This window comes from Hippocampus zosterae, chromosome 7 (genome assembly GCF_025434085.1).
Source record: "Hippocampus zosterae strain Florida chromosome 7, ASM2543408v3, whole genome shotgun sequence".
NCBI classification, from domain to species: Eukaryota; Metazoa; Chordata; class Actinopteri; order Syngnathiformes; family Syngnathidae; genus Hippocampus; species Hippocampus zosterae.
The window spans coordinates 9,287,038-9,295,308 of NC_067457.1; the positions used below are offsets into that span (position 1 = coordinate 9,287,038).

At 43.7% G+C, this 8,271-nt stretch overlaps 2 long non-coding RNA genes across 2 annotated transcripts in view; one reads left to right on the forward strand and one right to left on the reverse strand.

The window, feature by feature from the left end:
* LOC127604332 (uncharacterized) overlaps nt 1–2,640 on the reverse strand; it is a 62,969-nt gene extending 60,329 nt beyond the window's left edge. Inside the window, exon 1 of the long non-coding RNA XR_007963265.1 lies at nt 2,595–2,640. This is a non-coding gene — a long non-coding RNA (uncharacterized LOC127604332). The remainder of the gene's footprint in view (nt 1–2,594) is intronic.
* LOC127604356 (uncharacterized) overlaps nt 1–3,610 on the forward strand; it is a 137,232-nt gene extending 133,622 nt beyond the window's left edge. Inside the window, exon 2 of the long non-coding RNA XR_007963290.1 lies at nt 2,065–3,610. This is a non-coding gene — a long non-coding RNA (uncharacterized LOC127604356). The remainder of the gene's footprint in view (nt 1–2,064) is intronic.
* Nucleotides 3,611–8,271: the final 4,661 nt, after the last annotated feature.

The window sequence follows — 8,271 nt, forward strand, 5'->3', positions numbered from 1 at the left end:
AATGACCCAACACTGAGTGTTTGGGCTGGGAGTCCTTTTAAAGGCCTAATTACCTATGACCAACAGGTGTGCAGCTGCCAGGGGAGCCCTACAGTGCCACCTGTTGGTCCCTAAACCGAATCATGACATTATTTATCCGCAGCTGCTGTAACAAAGCCATGAGAACTGCTCACAAACACAGACATGAAACATACAAATACAAATGGCTTTATAAAACTATAAATGAAAGACAAAAGTTATGAAGACAATTGAATCAACAAAAAGGCACACAAACCTCGTGGACTTCCTTCGTTTAGTCTGTAGTTAACACTTTTGGTGTTAAAGTATCTTCGTTTCATAATGGCTGAGCAGAGCTCACAAAGTACCGGTAGTTGTCTGTTTGAGTGTGTGTTGGCGAATGCACGTGGCAATTAGTGTCGGGCAGAACCCTTTTACGTCACGATTGGTTCCTGCCAAGAATCACCACAAGATGGCAGAGGAACACTAACATGGAAACAAGTCATGCCATTATCGGGCGCACTGTTGGTGAAAAAAAATAATGTTTTTGGGTGCGCCTTATAGTGTGGAAAATACAGCAAATTATTTGACAACTAACCCCTATCAGGGTTTGACTATTCTATTCCCAATGCCTCTGACAGCATTAGGTTTTGCTTCACATGGTCAGAATACACAACAGAAAACCTGCTTCCTGTAAACTTCCCTTAACTGATGGATTGTCAAAGGAGTACTACACAACACAACCCGATTTGGGGGGATTGTTTTGTATAAATCAAACCAATTTTGAGGGGTAAGGTCAACCTAACCATCATACATTGGTTGTTTTGTGAGTTATTCATGTGAGCCAACTTTTTCGGTTTAACCCTTTCATGCATCAACAATGATAACCTGTAACCTGACAACATGATAAACTGTCCGCTGTAGTAACCGCTGTCCTTGAAAGGAATTTTAATTTTTTTTAAAAAAAGGTCTTGAGGTTAAATAACTAAGCGAAAAAGTTGGGTCGGTCCATTTTTGACCCATTTTGGGTTACTTCCGGCCCAACTGTTTTTAGAGCGCTGCAGTAGAGTAAAGCCATTTGTGTAGGTAATAGAGAAACATTGGGCAACAAAATAAATACAAATCGAGAGAACGTGATCATAATCCTTAAAAAAAAATCAATTGCCTTTAACTGCCTCCCAATCTTTCATCTTTTACTCCCTTCAAGCCTTACTTGGTCTAGTCTCCCATCTTCTATTCTCTTCAAGCCTCGCTTGCCTTCACATTTAAGAGTTTCTGTTGCAGTGTCGACAATTTACGAAGCCTCCAAAAGTTGCCACAGCAGTATTCTTTCCCTCTAAGAATGACGTCTCGCCTTTTACATGATGTGCGACGTGCGTATGTATATAAACAGAGTGATGTGCAATGCCACAAACAAACATGATGTGGCATCTTCAACACAGCGAGCTAATTGAACAGAAGCTTAAAATTACAAAACAATTTACAAAAATATTCCTTACTGAGCTAATGGAACTAAGTCAAATTACAGATCCACTGGCGTTGTAAATAAATACCAAGATTCATGGAGATTCAAAGTAGTAATGGAAAGTGGGCAAACAACGGATATTTTCTAGTTATGTGGACGAAAATAATGAGATATCCCCCGGAAGTGAAAATATAACAGCCACGCGGCAACTCAAGGCCCAAATTGAATTCTCCATCTTGTTCATTTCATTTTCCAACATTACTCTTTCAAATTCCATTTCAGAACTATCCAAAAGGATATTTTTCATGACCTGTAAAAGAGCATCAGCAATGATTATGCTTCGTATAATCACAAATATAGAAAGAGTTCACAAACCGCTGGGTTAAAAGCAACCCAAATTGAATGAAATAGCAAATTAGTGCATTGGCCTGACAGTGCAGAGGTGCAAGATTCGATTCCAGCTCTGGCCTTCCTGTGTAGAGTTGCGTGGGTTTTCTCTGGGTACTCCAGTTTCCTCCCACATTCCAAAAACATGCGTGGCAGGTTAATGGAATGCGATATAATATAACCTATGGACAATATATCGGATATATTGTCCCTAGGTGTGATTGTGAGCGTGAATGGTTGTTTGTCTATGTGTGCCCTGCGATTGGCTGGCAACCAGTTCAAGGTGTACCTCTCCTACTCCCTGAAGACAGTTGGGATAGGATCCAGCACGCCTTGCGACCGTTGTGAGTAAAAGCGGATCAGAAAATGAATGGATGGACAGATGGATGGATGGATGGCTCCAAAGGAACTGAGCCAATGCTTGCTAAAGATTTGACCTGGCACATCCGGTCAAGATTTTGATCCAACAAGGGGTACTACCCATACTGATGAGATGGACCTTCCAAGAAGTTTTACCAGGTTATGAGTAAAGCAGTGGTTAAGAATAATACAAATTTTATGAGCAACATTTTCTAAAAAGAAGAAGCAGCTGTCGCCAAATTGACGGCAAACAAGTTAAGCCTGAATTAACAGCCAGTCGGCTGATAGCAGCCATACAGTCCATTTTGCCTCAAACCAAAAATGTATTCAACACAAAAAAAAAAAACCATTATTAACCCTTTCATGCACCCTGCATCCTGATAACATGATAAGCTGTCCACTGTAGTATCCGCTGTCCCTGAAAGGGTTAACTACCATTTCATTGATTACCAACCCTAATTCTTTTTTATTTTCTGAAGATTTAAGACCAGCTAAGACCAATGTCCTGGGTTTATTTTTCAGTTCCACATGTCTGTGTATCATTTTGAAAACTTTCTCAGTTTTTTTCAAATAATAAACTGAGATAAGGACCAATATGTCGAACAAGTATCATAACACCGTATAGAGTGTTTACTGTTGAGTATGCTTAAGAAACCTGTTAGTTAATAAATTGGCAAGATTGTGTAACGCTGCAGACCGCTACTGCCCCCTGGGGCTCAATCATTTTGTTATGGTTTTGTCTGCAGCTTTCCAAGTGTTTCTCCAAGCATTTCAGTCAAATTGGTTTTCCTAAGTTTAACCGTGTTCACATTTGTTTGACTAACGCGTGTTGAGTTGTTTGATTTGGTCATCATCGCGAATTGTGGGGTCAAATTCATGTATTCTCATGATAAATGTTCTGCAATGACATAAAACAAAAGTCAATTCGCAAGTGATTTTTTTTTCTCCATGTAACTCAAACATGGGATAGAAGAGGGGGAGATGGAAACCACCTAGGCCGGTAATACAATGAACGTGTAAAATATATTAAGTGACAAGTTCAGCAATGCTTTATTGTCCAAGATTATTTCGAGCACAGAAACTTGTTGAAATTGTGTTTGTTTTTTGTAAATAATCACAATGCAGTTCATAATGCGTAAACATTTTGCATACCAGAGAGCGTAATGCATAAAGCTGCTGGCACATACCTGTACCATGCATTTAGAAGTTTCTTTCTTGAGCCAAAATTGTCACGCTTGTCATAGAAAATGAAATATTCTAGCTTTTTTTTTTTAAATGCACAATTTATCTTAGTGGTTTAATGATGGGCACTTCAAAGTGAATTAACATTGTTGTCATCGATTATTGTACAATGTTTCATTTACTTAACCACTAACGAATTAATAAAAGCTAATTTGTTCAGTGTTGGTTTCGTGTATGTGTGTGTGTGTGTGTGTGTGTGTGTGTATGTGTGTGCTTTTTTAAAATTGTCACACATGATTAATCAAGTCACTGATATTATTGCAGTTTACCAGCCAGGCAACAGTGATTCAAATTCCCACTGCAGTGACAATGTTTGTTTGCATTCATGCTTGTCTGTCTCTCTACATCAACTCACAAACAGCGAGTGTGCAATTTGTTTTCCCCCCGATGTTAGCTGGGATAGGGTCCATCTTCCGGCGACCAGGATAAGGTGGATGTTAGATGTAGACCCGTCACCGGACCTCAGTCTTTCGAGGGGCACATGAAATGCATGGGGGTGGGTGGGGGGATTATTATTCATTCATTCATTCATCTTCCGAACCGCTTGATCCTCACAAGGGTCGCGGGGGGTGCTGGAGCCTATCCCAGCTGTCTCCGGGCAGTAGGCGGGGGACACCCTGAATCGGTTGCCAGCCAATCGCAGGGCACACGGAGACGAACAACCATTCGCATTCACACTCACACCTAGGGACAATTTAGAGTGTTCAATCAGCCTGCCATGCATATTTTTGGAATGTGGGAGGAAACCGGAGCACCCGGAGAATTATTACCCTATAAAACAACCACATACGTACATGCATGCATGGCTCGAATCCAAAAACGCAAACACACACTCACGCGCACACTTAGATTCTACTTTGGGACCAGTGGCGGCTGCTGGTCCGTCAAGGAGGGGAAGCTCAATTTCGGCCTACATCATAAAATGTGTCCGTTTGTCTAAACGTGGATTCTACTCTCCGTTCCTTTTCAAGAAAATGATCTATGACCCCGTGTAGACCAACAAGGCGTCTTTTCCAGGGACTTCACTAGTGTCCTACAACTACAGCAACTACAATAAAACCCACCAGAAATGAAAGATTCATTTGTCGCTCGTCGATTTTAACAAAGAGAGCGTTGCTCAGATGACTCGAATAAGTCTCCAGTTCAACTCAGAACAGAATGAGAATTGAAAAATGCTCCCACAATGCCTAAGACCAAAGAAATTGATGATTGGATCATTTCACTGTCAATCAAAAGGAAGATTCAGCTTCATCCAATCATCATGCTAAACCAGCCCATAAACACCCACTGTCCATAGACTCCCGGAGACGCTGAGCGTCCGATGGGCGGGACCAAATCAGCATTTATCCAATGACTCGTCTCGTTTCAATGCATTGGGACAACCTACACAGAACTCGCGAGACGCCCAGCATCCGCGCTGTAGACGCTCAGCGTCCACACAGTTTAAAGTGCAGTGAAGCTGCTGGAATGAATGAGAAGAGAGTCGCGTTGTAACCAGTAGTAAGAAGCTGATTCGGAAAAAAGTTGAGCGGGTTGTAGCGCATATTTAGTCAATGACATGTACACACAATTGTATGTATACACATGCATTTGATCACTTATTTTTGGACGTTTTAGGGGCAGCTGAGCTTCCCTTGCAGTCTTAGAGCAACCGCCTCTGTTTGCGACATGATGCGGCATTGTTTATTTTCATGTCTGAGTGACGTATATAATAGCCGCCGTCCATTTACACATACAATTAAAAAATATATTTTTTGGGGGGGTGGTGGGTGAGGTTAATTGCTTTCAAGGTGAAGTGTAATTTGGAATTCCCTCTCTATTCCTGTAGGTGGCCTTAGAATGTCCACCTGGCGTCAGTGACACGATTCTATTCTATATTTGCGGGTCAGGGAGAATTCAGCTTCTGCTTGTACTTAAACCAAAGAATGTAGTGTGAAGTCTGGACCCTATTTCACTTGGTTGATTAGCAGCCCCCGAGGGGTTTCCTGGCCCCACCAAGTCTGGGGCCCCCTCCACGGGACATGTTTTTGCAGTTGGTCCTCATAACCTTTGGTCTCCTCCGGCCACACCGGGTCAGATGACATGTTACTTGCTTTGTTTCTGGATTTGCATGAGAGGCGTACCTCCCTGCCTCTCATTATCATATTGTCTCTATATAATCTCATGAATGTGTTTCTTCGGGGCGGCCTGATAATATCTGAGACTCACAGGAGCCAGAATCGATTCCACTCTGACATCGGTAGAATAAAATCTTTTCCCAATCAGCCGTGGTCCCTGAAGTGCTCATTCGTCGGGAAACAGCCACCGATCACCGAGTGTTTTTTGAAGACCAGCGAAGCAGCAAACACCATATACCACATTTTTGGCGTCACGAACAGGGTTCGTGTTCTCCAGGGGACCGTCCCGTCCGCTCTCTCCGCGAGCATCCAGCGGCCAGCCGACGACCTGTTGTGAGGTGAGTTGCTTGCACTCAAAGTCGCCGCAGCATGCTCGCTCTTGGAAAGTGGGGGAGGGAGCGTTGTCCCCCGCACGGAGGACAGTTAAACGGATCTGATGGGGCCACGGCGGGCTCCAGGGAAAGTTGTCTCTCCTAGTCAAAAGCCGTCATAATGCGACTATTGAAGGGGGAGTGGCCCCAAATAGAGACAGCGAAAGAAGAGTAAAAATAAAAACAGGAAAATAAATAAAAAACAATAAATAAAAAAAACAGGAAAAATAAATAAAAAACAATAAATAAAAAGGGAACAGTAACAAAACGTTTTGGGAATTGTATGCGTGACATGTCTGGTGTGAATGATAAACGAGAAGAAAATAGTAGGAAGTCCCATAAAACGTGGACGTGGAAATTAGTCGTTTCAGTGGTCCCGCGGAGGATCGAAATTTTAGCTGTGTGATTGTGGCGGAAACACGGGTACGATTGAACTATGCTGCGACAAGAGATGGGTGAACCCAAACGGAGATGTCCGGTGGGAGCCTAGTCCCTGCCAAAGTCCAGCGCAAAAGGGAGGTTGCGTCGACCGCGTTTGGCTAATAGGAACGAGCGCAACCTTGGCATCCGTACCGTGTAGTGTGAGAGACGGCCAGCCACGGAATGTGGGCCGAAGAAATAGACGGCCAGCCACGGAATGTGGGCCGAAGAAATAGACGGCCAGCCACGGAATGTGGGCCGAGGAAATAGACGGCCAGCCACAGACATGTGGGCCGAAGAGAATGATGCGCGCGAAGCCACGTCGTTTGGGCACTGATCGAATTAGAGGTGTATGTGAGTTATAAGGCTTGTCAATTTAAATGCTGGTGTAAGAGGCCCCCAGGTAAAACGAAGGACTGGCGGTTTTTGAATATTGATTGAGCTGATACGATCTGCTTGCGGTTCGATTCCTCTATGGGGACGTGTCATAACAGCATACACATCTGTCAAAGTTTGATAAATTTGAGCCTGTACAGACCGCGTTTGGGAAATAGGCGCTGGACGGCTTGTGTGTGTAGAGAAAATCCCTCTGTGTGAAAAAGGGAAAACGTGGCAATGAGGCCTCTGGAATGCAAGGATTGGTATACCTGGGGAAAAAAGTATTTTGTGTGCACACTTAAGTTAAATTCTGCAGAAAATAAAGGGGAAAATATAAAGCGCTATTAGAAACGAAACGAAACGAAAGTTAAGTAAGACGTGCGTATTTGTCAGTGCATATCTGCACTGTTAAACAACAAACTGCATAGCCGCAGCTGGCAAACTGCAAAACGTGGAATGGATTCGAATCCTGCTCTGTCTTCTTTGTTTGTGAGTGTCTGTGCGTGCAGAGACGTGTGGGATCCCTGTGTGTGTGTGTGTGTGTGTGTGTGTGTGAGTGTACCCATGGGTGTGTGTAGGTGAGCGTGCGTGTGTGCGCGTGTGCGCGATCGTGAGTAAGTTTGTGTGTGCTCTTGAGTGCGAGTGAGTGAGCGTGCTTGTAGAAGAAGCGAATGGAATGTATAGGATATTGTGCTTCTCGGTGCTCTGGGGCGCGTGCCCGCCTGCGGTGCCCGCTCGGGGAGGGGAATCTGGCTTCGGGGGCGGGACAGGGACTGGCCAACCTGTACCTGCCCACCGTGTTTCAAGGCTAGGCACTCCCCGTGTGGGTGACGTGGGGGCGGGGCGTGGGGCCAGAGTTGTGCCCATTTTGGGGCCGACCTTGCTGGTAGCGAGAAAATGTGACAGGATGATGGGGGACGGCATGCTGAAGGAGCAAAAGAATGCATGACCAACTGTGGAGGTCCTGGGGTAACCGAAACCCAGGAGAATGAATGTGCCACAGCTGTCTAACAAGAAACAAGAAGCACGGGAATGCTACCTAACAACACTAATATAGATGTGCATGTATGCATCTCAAGAAAGAGTGTGGCCCCTCATAAATAATACGAGGGTCAGCTGGCGCCCCCTAGACCCTCTGGGAGCAATGAGAAATTGGAGTTGCAGAAAAGCCCGACTTGTTAATTTAAATTAAAGACAATAGTTTGAAATATAAAAAGAAAAAACTAAGTGTATTCAATTTGAGCTATAATAATATTATAATAATAATAATACATTTTATTTGTGGGGGTCTTCCTATGAACTCAAGGACACCTTACAACAAGCAGTCAAAATCACGAATACAATGTTAAGATCAACATCAAATAAAATAAGAAATAATACAACAACAGAAAGAATAATGGCTTTATGGTACGAGTGAATAGGCTTGTCCAAACAGATGTGTTTTGAGGCAGAATTTAAAATGTGTTAATGAGTCTGTATTACGAAGGTCAGCGGGGAGCAGATCGACTGAAGGCTCTGTTTCCCATGGTGACGA